Source organism: Ascidiella aspersa, chromosome 9 (genome assembly GCF_963924565.1).
Source record: "Ascidiella aspersa chromosome 9, kaAscAspe10.2, whole genome shotgun sequence".
Taxonomy (NCBI): Eukaryota; Metazoa; Chordata; class Ascidiacea; order Phlebobranchia; family Ascidiidae; genus Ascidiella; species Ascidiella aspersa.
In genome coordinates, this window is record NC_139455.1 from 12,408,499 (window position 1) to 12,425,585 (window position 17,087).

At 35.3% G+C, this 17,087-nt stretch overlaps 1 long non-coding RNA gene across 2 annotated transcripts; it reads right to left on the bottom strand.

Annotated features, from left to right (window-relative positions):
• Window positions 1–9,945: 9,945 nt before the first annotated feature.
• On the bottom strand, window positions 9,946–12,545 carry LOC146133032 (uncharacterized). 2 transcript variants are annotated; one of them, XR_014501670.1, is made up of 3 exons: window positions 12,171–12,545; window positions 11,991–12,059; window positions 9,946–10,054 (listed from the first exon to the last, which is right to left on the bottom strand). It is a non-coding gene; the product is annotated as an uncharacterized LOC146133032 (long non-coding RNA). The 2 variants fall into 2 exon arrangements; XR_014501669.1 differs by having other exon boundaries at window positions 11,991–12,064.
• Window positions 12,546–17,087: the final 4,542 nt, after the last annotated feature.

Genomic DNA, 17,087 nt, shown 5'->3' on the forward strand with positions numbered 1-17,087 from the left:
GGCGTTAAGATTTATGTGAGGAATTGCCTTATAAATTAAATTAAACCACTTAGTTTGTTGTAAATCTCAAGGTGCCGAACTCATTAAACTTAACTGTATGGCGGTGTTAATTGTTAGCTTCTTAATGTAAATGATATAGGTATTTTGCATTGTACACTGTACAGAGCCTATTACAGAAAAATCAACTTTTAGTAAACCAAACCTATAAATGAATTGGCTTTAGTGTACAAATTTTAGTAAAAATTGTAGAATTCCAAATTTGATGAGTGTGGCTCAAATCAAAATTCTTTTTCGAGGGCGTCGCAAAAAAAGTTTGCGAACCACTGCCTTACATTACTATTGGAATACAAATGTATCTATTTCTATACTACTGTTTTAGATCCCAAATTTAGCGGTGGGGCGCAGTGGTGCTATGCAGCTTGCTAACAATTTTTTGAAGTGCAAATTTTGTCTGCCCCTTGGTGGTAATTAAGCTTAAAAATTAGTAATTTGCGAGCTTTTCTTACATAAAGTAAGTTGGAATAATATTTGCAACAGGGGTCGTGACTTTTTATTGACACCCTGTCTGTGTCACCAAATCCATGACACCTGTCACCAATTTCGTGACACCCTGTCACCGATTTAGTGACAGGTGTCATCGATTTGGTGACACCATGTCACCGATTCCGTGACACCGTGTCACCGATTCGTGACACCCTGTCACCGACTTCCCCAAATCTGAAAAATTTGCCAAATTTATACTGCTATGACCTATGGGTAGAAATATGTTTATTTTTTGATAGTTTTCCTGAAGTGTAAAGGCTTATCACTTTCTAACTGTATACTTTCCTGTAGTACACTACTCTTTGGAATTTGTTGTCGAGTACAAATTAAAACCTAACAATACCCCTAATGTACTAATATATAAGTATTTTCAGCAAATAAAGAAAGCATAATTATAAAACCAAGCGACAAAACAAACAGACCTTTTTTGTTTTATTTTTTTCTGTTGGTAATACACATTTTAAACAACAATAAAAAAAACTAAATACAGGTATTAAATGTATATTGCAGTTACTGGAAGCCTGGCATGGCGCAGAATTTCTCCAAAAAAGGAAATGCTCTATTTATTTTATAAATTTGAAGTTTTGTATTATAGCAGTGTGTAACAACATGAAAAAAATGGCTGAAAACTGATGCATTATGTGAAATGGAGGAATCTATAAAACTTAAAGGCTTTAAAGAATCTTGCCAAGGAAGAAGTCGATGAAACCCTCGTCAATTGAAAGCTGATCGTTGGCAATCTGTGGAATTAAATACTGTTTTAAGTTTATTATCTATATGCAGCGCAGTGTTGGCCCATTTTGCCCCTTAGTTAATTAACACAACCAACCTAATAGTTTATTTTTATAAGGTACGCCAGCATACAAAAAGTGAATAAGCAATTAAATCATATTGACAGCAGTATGGCTAATTGGTAAACTTTGTCTGTTTTACACAGTACACGCCCTAAAACATATTTGGTTACAGTGAAAGTTGAATAAGTCCTTCATTTAGTATACTATTGTTTGTGAAATATTTGCATCAGTATGAAGACATATTCAATATTTTAATTTGTTATATTACCAGGACCAAAGTAAGAGTATTAGCATACATTTTAAGTAGAATGATAAATCAAAAAGTATTTCACTTACTCACTTATATTTTAATTAACAGTGTTAAAATAATTGAGGATTCCTGTTTCATGCACTTTAAAATTCACACAACAAGTTAACAAGTTTTTTTTAGCAATTTTAACCAGTGTATGTATGCTGTTTAATTTCCTATGGTAGTATGTTTATTTTATTTTTGTTGTATGATGTGAAACTTTAAACAAATAATAAAACTGTTTCAATACCAACTTATGCTTTTTGCCACTATTAAGCAGTTATGCTTAACAAAATTAGATAAAACTGAATATATATTATATATCAGTACCGGTAGTAATTTTAAATAGGTTTTCATCAGGGTTTTTAGAAAACACAAATCAACTGACTCACCGACAATTTTTGTTAAATCGCTATGTTACATATTTAAACACCACTGCACAACATAAAGATAGTTAAAATTTCGCCCTATTAGCTGTTTCCCATCTAAATAACTTTTCCCAGGGCTAATTCAGGGCGAAAACCCAGCTAAACTTCATCACGGCAGCAAAAGATTAAAATCGATTTGATTATTTCGAATTCTGTTTTATAAATTCAGAGTTGGATGTAGAATTTACGATAAATGCTCGACATCTCAAAGGAGATGACTGACGATGATGGACAAAGATACCTGATGTGTAAATTTGAAACGTGTTGTGATTGTTTGTTGTTTTTTTTTTATTACGACAAAATTAGCCTACTCATTATTATAAACTAGTTAAAAGGTTTTCCTTTTTTTTAGAAACCCAACATCATAAACTAAAAGTTTTGCCTAAGTAAGTGGCATTTGATAGAAGTTCGGGTGATTAATACGAAGGCCATTAAAGGTTTAATATTATAACGAGTATGCTTGATATTGATGTTGAAGAAAATGTCTAGAAAGTTATATACTTTGGTAACCTAAATATATTTCCATGCTTATTAACTCGTCGTTATTTCTCCACGACGGGAGTTCATCTCTCTTTGTCTAGCGGCAATACGGCCACAGCACGCCATTTCCTTGTATTATTGCATTCATTCAGTTAATATATTTTCTCGCTATAGTCTGTTAATGAAATCGACGGGAGACAGATCTCAAAAAACTTATTTTTCATTTGAAAAAAGGAAAGGCAACAACGGAATGCGCAAACGAAATCTTTGGAGAAAATACAAAATCTATATGAACCACAAACACTATAATCAAACAGCTGTTAATATACCTTCATTTTCAAAATTGAGATTTAGTACAACAACATTAAAGCTGGGTGACAGAGCGAAAGCAGAATTACGGTACTAAAAAAAAAAAGACCCTGAGGTACCTGAGCCCTCAACAAAAAAAAAATAAAAAAAATAAAGACCTTAAGATTTTTTTTTATATATTGCTAGTTGTTTGTGGTTGAGGATTGGAGATTTAAAACTTTCTCACTTTTTCGCTTCAGATTAGCTGTGTTTTCGCCCTAAATTATCCTTCGGAAAAGTTATTTAGATGGAAAACATTGGATGGGGCGAAATTTTAACTATCTTTATGTTGTTCAGTGATGTTTAAATATGTAACAATAGCAATTTTAAAAAAAATTGTCGGTGAGTAAAGTGATTTAAAACTTTCATAATTTTTCTCTTCAGACATTGTGTTTAGATAGATTTTCGCCCTAAATTAGCCTTTGAAAAAGTTATTTAGATGGGAAACACCTAATGGGGCAACAATTTTCCTATTTTTACGTTGTTCAGTGAAAAAAAAATTGTCGGTGAGAAAAGTGTTTTGAATCAATCGTAACTTCGTTCGAATTTTTGTTACAATTTTCGCTTAAGCACTCTTGAGAAAAGTGATTTTGCAAGTAAACCAGTGACGATTAAAAGGTCAGATTACTATTATTATGTTTAGTAATATTAATTTCTACTATATGGTAATTTTCAGCAAAGAATTCGTTTAGGAACTGTCTACATTTTTGTTTCCTGCGATTCTTGTGGCAAATGGTTTCATGCAGTCTGCATGGATCTTGATGAAACAAAAATAAAAGAGATTGCTGCAAAACCACGGTGGTGCCTACAACTTGTTATCCACAGGATACTTGATTGTTCTGTAGTTTTGTTTTTCTTTCGATTTCTATTTCACTTTTTATTTTTTATTCGGATTGCGTGCAATGCTAACCTTTTTTTGTTTACGTGTGTGTTGCAGTAAAAACCTCAGTGTGTGGCCAAAACTAGTCCGTATTTATTTCGTTGTGCGACTGTCAACCTTTTTTGGCATCCGTTGCTTTGTAATAAAATATAATAAAACGATGTGTTGAATGTCAACTGCAAGAATCCAGGAAGAATAGTTGTTTTTTGGTGTGTTCTGCGAGTAAATTATTGTCATTTTGCAAAACAGTTATAAACACTGTTTGATATAACTTCTAAGGACATGTCTAATGTCCTGTTTATTTCGGGGCAGTAATGTGTGACACGTAGCAATCATTTTGGTACAAATAACAACTGCTCAAAATTAAAGTGTTCCAAATTACTAATAAACTTAACCATATCGTAACAGGCAATTCAAATAACATACAGAGTGCTTTTAATAATTACTTTTTTTTATAAATCAAACAAAAACCAGTCTGTAACGCTCATCACTACCGGGTATACATTTAATAGGATTTTAATGCTGTTAATGGAAAAAAATTTGGATAAAATATTTTTTTGCAATTTTTTTTAAAAATATAATTACCACAGTTTATTTGAATAATATTATGCCCTGAAAAATTTCTTTAGTGTATAAATTAACGAGGTATGACTATAGTCTAGATATAATTATTATTTACCAAAAAACTTTGAAATTGTTCCTAACAGAGTTTTTCTTTGATAGCTATTAATCTTTGTAGTCATTAGAGTCATTTTATGATCAAATGGCTGCATGGCCTTCCTTTAAAGATTCCATGTGGTGATGGACTGTCCACACAGCCAGCAGGATATGAAATTACCAATTTTAGTGTTTCACTACTTGACTTCTTGAACAACTTCTGTTCTAACAAAGGATGTGCAGTTGACTGTAAACAATCAATGTAAAGTGTTGTACCCTATACAATTATATGGGCCGAAAATTTATTTTCGGGACACATCTTGTTTTTGCCGTTATTATATGGGCCGAAAATTTATTTTCGGGACATATCTTGTTTTTGCCGTTATTATATGGGCCGAAAATTTATTTTCGGGACATATCTTGTTTTTGCCGTTGTTTTTTTTGGTTTCATATGGTTTGCTATGGCATGTTTCAGACCGATTTTTGTCCAGAGCATTATAGAAAAAGTGAACATCGTAGAACTTTCAAATTTTCAGACATGGCGTAGAGTGGTATGAAGGTGCTATGTAGAGGTTTATGAGGCTGCACCCCTAGGCACCTCCAATTGGGGGACAAAAAACAAAAGTGTTACATCATCGTTTTAGTTCATAACAGCTATCTACTACTATCTAGCGGCAGAAAAACTTCAATACAGAATGCTTTCATTCACTTGCTTTATTCAGCTCGCGTCGCGACGAGGCGGCTGCTGGCATCCCTGCTGTGCCTCATTGTCCTGCGCGTGCAACGTTTTTGTTCGAAGTGGCTTGCCTAGTAAAACTAGACGCATTCGACTTGCCTTTCATAAAGAGGCCTCTCTAAGTAAAAAAAACTATTGCTCTTACAACACAAAATATTTTACCACCGCAAATTTAAATGAAAATCCTTGAGGCAGTGGACACATCTCTGTTAGCACCTGTTGTAATTGTTGCACCATTCAAACATATCAACACCAGGCCTAAACAAATATAATTATACAAGGGCCGCAACAACAAAAAGCTTAAGTTTAACGCATTCTTAACGACGACGTTACAAAGCTACGTCACAACATGGCGTCATAAATAAATAAATCTTGCGTTTATTGGATTTAAATTGGCAAAACTTTCAATATAAAACGTGGCTTATGAGGCACATAAACGTGTCTGCATATTGCTCAAAACTACAGATTTAAACTCTGTTTCAACAGTGATTGCTCAGACCAAGGCATGGTAAAAATTTACCCAGTAAAAGTTGGAAAAAGCAAACCATAGACGTTAAATCATTTAGAGAGAATGAAAATATTGGCTTTTTAAACATGCTAGCTGACCAAAATGTAATAACATGGCCGTAAGCATTATCTACGTAAATTTTTATTGATCAAATATATGTTTCGATCATTTCCCAAAATCTACGCCATATTTGAACCCCTTTCGCTTCAAAGCCATAAGTTATTATATTATTGTACACAACTTATAATTGTGTGTTGATATGTTGGATTGGAGTAACATACAGAACAGGTGCAAATAGCAAATATTCTCCAAATAGGATTTTTTTGAAATATTCTCCAAATCGTATTTCATCGTATTGTCGCGGTAATACACAAAGAGGTAAGGCCGTGAATAAAGTTTCACCCACCGTACAATTAACGGAGGGAAGCATTGCGAGTAGAGATGTTCAAAGCAGAATATCGGCGACTCATTTATAATGCTTGCTTTCAATGCGGCGTTAGCTTTTTTTCGGGCGACCAATAACTTCGCGATAAGCTTCGCCTAATAATCAAGTGTCAATAGGGTGTATTTACCACCGCAAATTTAAATGCGAAATTTTGAGGCAGTCTACGCCTCTCTGTTAGCACCTGTCGTTGCTTGCAGAAACAAGTTAAGGAAAATAAAAAACAAAATATATAATATAAAGTACACAATACAAAATATTAAAAAAAATAAATAAATAAAATAAAATAAAAAAAATAAAATAAAGTAAAAATTGAAAATAAACACTAAGCCCTGAAAATATACCCCCTGACAAAATATACAACAACCGCACCCCCGTCTAGTTCTTTTTTGGTTTCCTATGGTTTCCTATAGTTTCCTATGGTATGTTTCAGACCGATTTTTGTCCGAAGCTTTATAGAAAAAGTAGACATCGTAGAACGTTCAAATTTTCAGACATGGCGTAGAGTGGTATGTAGGTGCTTTGTAAATGTTTATGAGGCTGCACCCCCAGGGGCCTTTGCTTGGGGGGCAAAAACCTGAAATATTGCGTTTTAACACTTTGTAGCTAACGACTGCCATCTAGCAGCAGAAAAACTTTCATACAGAATTCGTTCATATTCGCTTGATTTGTCCAGCTTGTGAAGTGACGAAGCGACTCACCGCCTGCTGCGCTTTATTGTCCCGCGCGTGAGACTTTCATTGTGCGAAGTGGCACGTCCTAAACTGGGCTCGTGCGACTTGCATTTTAAAACGAGGCTTCTCTTTAGTAAAATTACTTAATGCTGTTAAGAAACAACTTATTTTACCGCCGCAAATTTAAATGCGAAATCTGGTGGCAACTCTAATCCAACATATCAACACCAGGCCTACACAACTTAAAATTGTGTGTTGATATGTTGGATTGGAGTAACATACTATACAGGTGCAAATGGCAAATATTCTCCAAACACGATTTTTCCAATATTCTTCAAATCGTATTTCATCGTATTGTCGCGGTAATACACAAAGAGGTAAGGCCGTGAATAAAGTTTCACCCACCGTACAATTAACGGAGGGAAGCATTGCGAGTAGAGATGTTCAAAGCAGAATATCGGCGACTCATTTATAATGCTTGCTTTCAATGCGGCGTTAGTTTTTTTTCGGGCGACCAATTACTTCGACCATACGCATTATCTACGTAAATTCTATTTATCAAATATATGTTTCGATCATTCCCCAAATTCTACGCCATATTTGAACCCCTTTCGCATCAAAGTGGGGAAGTTTTCGGCCCATATCTGTTTTTGCTTGCAGAAACAAGTTAAGGAAAACGAAAAACAAAATATGAAATATATAATATAAAATACACAATACAAAATACAAAATGTTAAAAAATAAAAAGTATAAAATAAAAAATAAAAATTAAAAAATGAATATGAAAAAAAAAATTAAAAAAAAAAAAATCGATAAAATCAATTTAAAAAAAAATTAAAACAAAATAAAAATAAACACTAAGCCCTGAAAATATACCCCCTGATAAAATATACCATAACCGCACCCCCGTCTAGTTTTTTATGTTGTTAAGTTTCCAGCCGCTGGTTTAGAAGAAGGCTAGGTACTTATTTTCGGGCTGAAAATCTTGTACAATCAAAAAGTATTAATTTGAACAGTATAATTTATCAGTTATGAAAATCCACAATTAAAATGTTTTTAACCTAATAAAAGTGCGCTTTGACCATAGCAAACCTTTTCCAGATTAAAAAAAAATAAGTGACAGGGTGTCACCAAATCCATGACAGGGTGTCACGAAACGGTGACAGGGTGTCACCAAATCCGTGACAGGGTGTCACCTAATCGGTGACAGGGTGTCACGGAATCGGTGACAGGGTGTCAGTGATTTGGTGACAGGGTGTCATGGAGTCGGTGACAGGTGTCACGGAATTGGTGACAGGATGTCAGTGATTTGGTGACAAGGTGTCACGGAGTCGTTGACAGGTGTCACGGAATCGTTGACAGGTGTCACGGAATTGGTGACAGGGTGTCCTTAAATCGGTGCCAGGTGTCATTGATTTGGTGACACTGACAGGGTGTCAATTAAAAGTCACGACCCCTCCTCAATATTTGGTTGTATACCAATTTAATTTAAATAAACAAATATGCTGTGCTTGGTAAATGATAATAGCCATTGCTCATTAGGAAATGTTCTTTACGCAAATATATCCTTATCCTAAAGAATACTTTCCATACAGTAATTTTTCTTTTAGTAAATTTTTTTTCCTTCACCTCAGTTTGCTGTGTGATAATATTAAACTAGCAAATATTATTGGTGGTGTGCTGTTTGTGCGAGTGAATCAAGCAATTATCATTTGTAAGGTAGTTACATTTGAAATCAGTAGTTACCAGATGTCGCTGAATTCAGTTAATAATTTTGCAAATTATATTATATTTGACTGCTCAGTAATGTAGTATGTTATTATAATGTTAAACTTCTCCACTTGGTTTATTTTTATAGAACTTGCTATAATAATAAGAAGACATATTCGTCTATAACTGTGATTCAGCCATTCTGGGATTATGTTGGACATTGCTTAAAGACATATCAACAGTACACTGGGAAAATGAAAAAAATAGTCAGTCTATTCCTCAAAGACACAACAAACCTCTGGTAAGATTATTGTGACAATGAGATCATAGTGTAATCCAAACCATTTTAGAGTATTTATTTTACTTCAAAACTTTAAACTGCTAACTATCCATGGGTAAAGTTTATCTAGTTTAGGGCTACCCAAAGTTTTCAGGCTGTGACCGCTTTTATTATGTTAAACTTTTTGACCCACTAGGTTTAACAGTTTACAGCATCACATTTCTCAATGTCTGTCTGCTTTTGCATGCATTTATTGAAGTAATGTGCGTTACATAATTTGCCATTAACATACCAAACAGAAAAAATAACTATAAATGTAGCACTTTGTACAAAATTTAACTCCATGAGCAACCCCCAGTTTGGAAAGCCCTGGTTTAGTTATACAAAACTTCCAAGTAATTTTATCAATGTTTTGTTTTTGACTTGCTGGCATATTTTAAGTATTTATTTATTTAAAATCTTTTGTTTTTATTTAGTATGTCACTATTTTTCTATTATACAGGTTGGAAAACTGATTGGGAACCTCCACTTAAAAATTCCTGGTCACAAAATGAGCATATTATTTAAAGAGTAAAACACAATAAATTTCTTCAAATGTTCCACCCTTTTACCATTTGTTGTGCTGTAAGAAGCCTATTAATTAATGTGAAACTCTATTCTTTTTTGGATAACATATGACACTGATTTACACAAGTTCCTACTGGCAATTGTTTGGGCTTTCAGTGATTTTGATTTCTTAAGTCAGGGTGGTCCAAGGTTGCACAATATTTCTTACATATTCTTTGCGGGCGACATTTTAGAAAGTTCCATATAGACGCACTGCGACTTTCAAACCTGTCTGACACATACAAAAAATTTGGCTTTTTTGCCAACTCATAGTAAACTGGTTTATTTAATGGTGTAATCGGAAAAATGTAACCCTAACTAAACCATTGCGGTATGCTCGCTGATCGTTGGTCACTTATATTTATTTAAAATAAACCCTGTATGCATTACAATAATTCAATAGTGTTTCACGGGCCACAAACAATGATGTGGGGTCTGGGTTTTGGACCACCCTGCCTTAATTTATCAATTTTTGTTAAAAGTGTTATTATTTTCCTACTTCTTGGTACACCTTATATGCAAACTCAGGCAAGCAAAACAAAATAATGTTTATTTAAAATTTATTTGGTTAAACATGGTAAGAATCAATCAATTTGAAGAATAAATAAAGTTCTTTATTGACACCAGATTCCAGAGGCCACTTCAGTATTGTATTCTTCTGTGTAGTGGTCAACAGCGTCTGTAAGAACACAATTTATCGACCAATATATTACAAATGTTTTTTTTAAACTTTTATTAAATTATCTCTTTGCACTGATTTATTATATTTATATTTCAAAGTGTGTATTACAAAGTAAACGTTTTGGTTTATATGAATAAAATATTTATAAATTTTTACTTAGTCGTCAAAAGAGTTGTTGAGTTATTACTTATTGTGAATAAATTTAAGGAAATAAATTATAGACTCTAAAAGTTTAATGGCTTAATTTAGAGTAAATAAAAAAATCCACACAGAACTAGGTAGCATATTGTACAGGTTTGAAATCAGAACTGCGGAGTCGGCTTCGAGGAGTCGGTTTGTTTTGCTGGAGCCGAACTCGGGACTCAAGTAAGACCGTGTAAAACTACCCGAGTCCCGAGTCTGACATGCGCAGTAAACTAATATGACCGCCAACTGAAAATTGTAAAGGTGGAATAGCATGTGGTGCAGGGGCGTATCCAGAAATTCAAAAAGGGGGGTGTTACGTGTTTATCAACACTTAAACACCCAAATTAATTAATTGCCATAAGCCAAATCTTAGAGTTCATTGAGTTATCTTACGAATTTTTAAATAGGGCTTTAGATTACGCGTTTCAGCTTTCGTTTGCCAAATATGTTCTTCAGTTACATAATATCATATTTGATGATGCAAAGTTTTCCGTATTGTTGTGTGTAAAATTCCTGTGTTTTCCTGCTTCAGTTCGCCTTGTTTCAAACTTGACATGTAACCTTTAATCTCGTAATCTATAAATGTCAGTCTTGTGGGCGATGTTCTCACGTTCTGCAAAACAAGCCACTTGTTTTGCTGGCGTCTGACTCCCGCTAGAATAGCCGCTGTAATGCCTAAGCCATGTTTTAGAGTGCCGGCCAGTCTTATTGGCCAAATATGACGTAACTTTCGTGTTCTTTTTCTTCCTACGTATTGGCTATATACATGTCGTTTCTTAGCGGCTTTGAGCTTTTCTCTAGAGAAGTCTTAGCCGACAGTCGCTGCAATAGGCGGTGGCTGTCTGTCTCACATTAACTTGAAAATAACGTTCACTTAAGGGCTCTGCACACCAGACGCGGTTGACGGTGACGGCTGCCGATAAGCGGCGGCAACGGTTGATCGCGTTTCTTTCGCGCAACGTTTGACGCAAAAACGGCGTTCACACCAGCTGTGCGTTTGGCGACGCGGCGACGAAGTGTTTTTGTCTTGCAAACAAAGCGGGATAGGAAATGGATCATCTTGTACTGAACAAAGGCTTTGCCAAAGTCAAAAGGGCACGAAAAGTAACGGCTCATAACTTATGTGTCCATGGTTATTTGCGCTGTTGGACGCTTATAGCCAAATAAAGTGGGTCAGTGTGCTGACAGAAGGAGTATATTAAACCCACCCCAGTAAAGAGTCAAATAGTCATGCATGTGTTTTATTTATTAAGACAAATATCTTAGCAATGTGAACAATTTGTTATTAAAGCCCAGTAAGGATCTGCATTACCTTTGCTACATATGAACCTAGTTTTTTTCATTCACTGTTTTGTTAAATTTGCTTTTGTACTTATTCAATAAAGCAAACAAAGCTTTTGCACATTTTCATGTTTGATAAGCCAGAAACAGCATAAACATTGGCTAATAATACAGAACAAAAAATATAATGAGGTAACAGAACACCATGAGTACACACAATTAACACTTGGAATATTAAAAAGTACAAAAAAGCATATAAAAATACAAGACACTATACATTGCACAAAAATGTTTGATACAGGATAGAAAAGAGAAAATACAAAGAGGTAACAAAACACCAGGAGTATATGAAATTGAAAACAACTAGACTGTACAAAAGTGCACATAAGCATACAAAAAGTGCAAGACACTATACATTAGTATATGTTAAGTTGAATTAATTGAAACCAAACAAATATAAAAATACCATCTTCTGGTGTAGCTTCATCTTGTGTGAAATCAATAATTGGACTGGAGGTTTGGGGAGAGTTGCCAACTGTCCTATGAGAAACCACAGTTGTTAACAGAGCACATTTAAAAAATTTCTATTAATTTTAAAAATCTCAACTGCAACATTGATAATCGTGTCATGATCAAAATAATTTACCGGGTATCAAGTCTTGTCTGGCCAGTTTGTTGGGCAATATGTTTCCACACATTTTCTTTCCGCCTTTGATCCTTGTACTGGCCGCTACCAGAATCATATATACAGGGAGAATCCTGCACCAATTGTATCAGCATTTCATTGAATTCCATTGTTTTTTAAGTCTACAACACAACACCAAAATAAGTAAATCAAACCAACATTATTGCACCTTTCATCGTGTCTTTTATTCTTTTTGCGACAGTTTTTGAAAAAAAAATATTAGGGAAAGACAAACTTGTACCCTTACCATAAATAAATATTACATAAACCTTCTATCCTCAGGCAAACTAACTTAAAACTACGAAATTGTGCCGTTGCAACAAGGTTCTGCACACAGCTCTTCAGTCTGCAAGTAGTGCGGCTGACGGAAAAGTTAAATCTGATTTAACTTTGCCGTCAGCCGTTTCAAGCGAAAAAATCATGCCGTCACGGCATGACGCCGTCTGGTGTGAATACCCCGTCGCTTGCCGTCGAACGCAAAAACGCGCCACTTGCCGCCAACCGCGCCTGGTGTGAATCTTGCTTAATGCTATTTGATAACGTTTTAATTCGTTGTAACAATATACTTTTGATTGGAATTTTAGTTGTGGTTATGACAGGTAGCATATCTGACCAGAAGCCTTTGCAAACAACAAGAACTCGCGCGGTTGCGACCCGCCGGGCAACTGTATGGGGTCAGGGGTCAGACCCCAGTGCGCAGGTCGCGGTGGGGGCGCAGCAGGGGGGGTTACGAATTTTCAACTTAGGGAATTCCCCGTTGTTTTTTCGTCTGACGTTAATGACGTCATAAAATAGTGACGGATAGGACGTCACAAAATAGCGATGGTAATGACGTCATAAACAAGAAAAAAATCATCCGAAACGAACATTAAGACGGAACACCCGATCCGTCAGAAATCAGTGCAGTTCTAAGCAAAAAGGTCTACGACAATCAGCGCATTCAAAGGATCAAACGCTAACAATCGCCCTAACCCAAATAATGTGCAATAAGTTCATAATTATAACGCTTCAGGCCCCAATACCTCAATTTGTGACGTAATAATCTTAAATACAATGGACGAGAAACCATCTTATGCCCATCCGAGTTTGGGCTTTTTTCCCCAGCATTTAAAGAATTATTAAAATAACGCACATTATTTGGGTTAGGATTCGGGTTAGCGTTAGGGTTAAGGTGGGTCAAGTGTTATTAATCCTATCTCATAGTTTTTGTTATCTTTTCTGAACTTTTAATGAATATTTTTAATTTATCTACGCCGGGAGTTTACCTAAAGGTCCAAATCAGTGCATTGCCAGGACCTCAAGGTCTAAAAGTATAGACTTTTCTGCCATTGGATGCCCTGATTGTCGTAGACCTTTTTGCTTAGAACTGCACTGATTTCTAACGGATCGGGTGGACGGAAAGCGAACACGTGCGTTATCGACAATCCTACCAGGCGCCAGCTGCGAAACCGCTTAGTGTGCAATCGTTAACTTCAGGCGAAAAACTAAACCAAGACCGTGAAATATGTGTGATTGATTTTGGTAGATCCATGTACGGGACTAGGCTAAATTACAAGCACGTCTTTTGCCACCTGCAATACTAAACGGAGATCGTTTTTTCGATTAGCGCGACATATAAAACTATTTCGAAAAAACGGTCTAACTTTAATAGTTATTTAATTTAGTTCAGCGTTTGATAACCGTTTTAAGATTGGGCGCACCTGGCGAGCGAAGCGAGCGCGATTTTTTTTTTGGTATAACGGCGTTTCTTTTAAATTTCTTGCAAGTTTTTATTACATTGCCGAAAATGAAAAATGTTAAAAAATATATGTCAAATATTTTTGAATACGTTTTCGGTTTGTCCGCGACGCAATTGGCAGCCTTCCACGGCGCAACGGTAAAGAAGCGCTGATCTAGTTCAAAATACAGCATCAAAACGTTAACAAATGGGACGTAGGAAGAATATTCGCGCGAAGCGCGAAAAATTTTCGCACTTGCGTAGTTAAAATAGTCAAAAAGTATTTGAAATGAACTCGTGTATAGTTTGTCAAAGAGGCGACAGGCCCGATACAGGAGGTTGCCGACCCCAGTCTTACACCAACATCTGATATTAACGCAGATAACAAACAGCGAGAAACATCAGCACCGTCTAACTCGACGTTTTCAGAGAGAAAAAAGCGGAAACCGCTTGATTTATATTATTAATTGTCGAACACACACTTGCTGATTAGCCAACCCGAACGAATAAGGAAAGGCGAAAGAGAAAAACTATCTAGCGTTTACGGTCGACCAAACAAAAGACGAAAAACGGCGTTTTGCATTTGATTTTGGTTTCGCATTAACTCAAGACGCGTGACCCAATTACATTTAAAAATACGCAGCTTCGGACGGTGAGTAAAACTCCGACAAAAACGAACAAAAAACGATAATGTCACTTACAAAAAAAGGGGGGGGGGTCCGAACCCCAAACCCCCCCCCCCTGGATACGGCACTGATGTGGTGGAATATTTTCCAACCATGTATTATGAATGAGTTATACGACACCCCTGTAAGTGGATAGCTGAATATCCATGTTATTTTGGTTACGTAAATTGGCGGAATACAGGCTTCTTAGTCAGGGCCGGACTCGGGACTCAACGAAATGCCACATTTAACCGGAGTCGGACTCTGGTTATTTTTAACCGACTCAGCAGTCCTGTTTGAAATAGATATTTTTTGTCATTTTCAATGTAAGTTTGCGAAAAGTATTTTTTACCGCGAGTGCTTCTCACCTTTTCTCCCTAATAGCTGATAACAAAAATTTGGAGCTTAACTGCTGGAGGTTGTAGTTGAATGAATATCAAAGCCCATGTGTAGAAGTAGGTGACATCTTGTAAACAGCTTAAATATATATATATCTTTATTCAGTTTAAACTTGATTGGATAATTGGTAGTAAAAGAATAAAGGTTATTATTACATTTAATTCCAACAGATTACAAAGCTGCATAATCCGATGCTTTCCTTTTTTAAATGAACAATATCACACACTAGTTTTGTGTTCACCAAACCCTATCCACTAAACTGGTACCAAAATGTGTAATGTCAATATTTCTTAACACCAAAACTAAAGAATAATTGAATATATTACAAAATCCCTACTCTAATTTTCTTTAAGTGTTTTACTGTAATCCTAAAATAAACAAAACAGGGGAAATAAAAATAACTTTAAACAATATTGTAATATTTTGTTTATTGTAATATATAAGCGAACACAAAAAGTTGTACCAAAAGGCTTACTAGTAATAATAAAAAAATGTAAATTGCTCTCCGGCACTCCGGTTTGGAACCACAGGTCTACTCTACAGCAACGCGTTGTACGCTTCCCCAGTCATTAACTGGACGACGTTGGCGCGCCAACGAGTGTGTTACCATATTATATAGTACTTATGGTCAGCTGATATTGTATGCCCTACAAGCTTTTTCAAGTGTGTTTACACGAAACTCGGCAATGAAAGTTTGACACTTAATTCAAACATAACTTTTAACCTGTCAGAAATGTCGAACCTTAATATATATAAGCCGGTTGCTCCAAAATTTTAGCTCACCAACATGCAAGTAAAGCCCAGTTGTTTACGTTTTACTATTATGCATTAGAGCGGAACGCTGTCCAAAGTAGAACAATGGGCTACGTCACAGTTTGTCCTCATGGTTATAATCTCTTTGGGTAGGGGCACTGATCTCTATGAAACCTGGATAGCGCAACTAGTGGCACGCGTGAGCGGTTTTTGAAGCCAATAAAAAGGCTTCTACGCCATCTTGAAAGGTTCCAAAAGTGCGTAAATTTTGCATTACGGCTTATGGGAGAGGTATCTTAAAATTGTCGTTATGGCAATATTTGGTGATTATTTTACCGAATTTTAAGGGATTAGTGATTTATTGGTATGCTTGGTACTATACACAATACTAATAAAGCAGAATAACTTGATTTTACCTCCTGCTGATAGAAATATACTTCGTTTTTCTGGCACCAGAAACTATTTTTTTTATTGCAACAAGGCAACGTCAAGTTAGGTAAAATCAACTTATATGATATACAAATCTTTGGAATGGCCTTTTTGATCAGTCTAGTTAATGTATTTATTATGTACATTTAACTATGCTGGTTGGTAACGCTGTTCTGACAACATCATTTCTTAGCATTTATTTTCGTATAATAGTAACAGCAGCAGGTAGTAGTAAGGTTTAATTGAAGCTATATGCATAAGTACAATCAGGTATTTTATTTAATTGCTTTTAATATCTCGTGGATGTCCTGCATTAGTTTCTGTGTTTTATATGGTGTTTGTCTGTGTCATCCACTAACAAACATTGGCCACCAGATTCCCAATCCATCACTAACTGGTGTTCAAATGGCAAAATATAGGATATTATCACATTCCAGTGCACTTTTTGTTTATTGTCGTTACTCTGTTAGGAAAACATATTCGTCCATAAATAACTTATCCATAATACAACATCTCTGCAAATAATTAATATTTTCCACACAGCAGCAACTCTGTTGTATTACAAATAGAAAAAATAACCATAACTAAGGAAAACAAATCAAATGACAATTAAACAAGGAGACAGCTGACTTCATGAACCTTACGGTCTTTCGCTGTCTCCTGGGAATGTAAAATATTCCTAAAAAACGTTTTGATTTCAACCATTTTTTTGTTTTTTTATGTTCCAAATAAAATCATATCTATCTATCTAAACAAGAAAATAAAAGGTAAATTGGTAAAAAGTTAACAAAACGCTATCTATGTTTAATGAGTAATTCATTATATGTCAAACTACAACCTTCGGTGCTTTCAAGTTTATATTAGTTTTAGCCAGTTGTTGGGTGACTATATTGATTCAAAAAATGTAAAAATCTT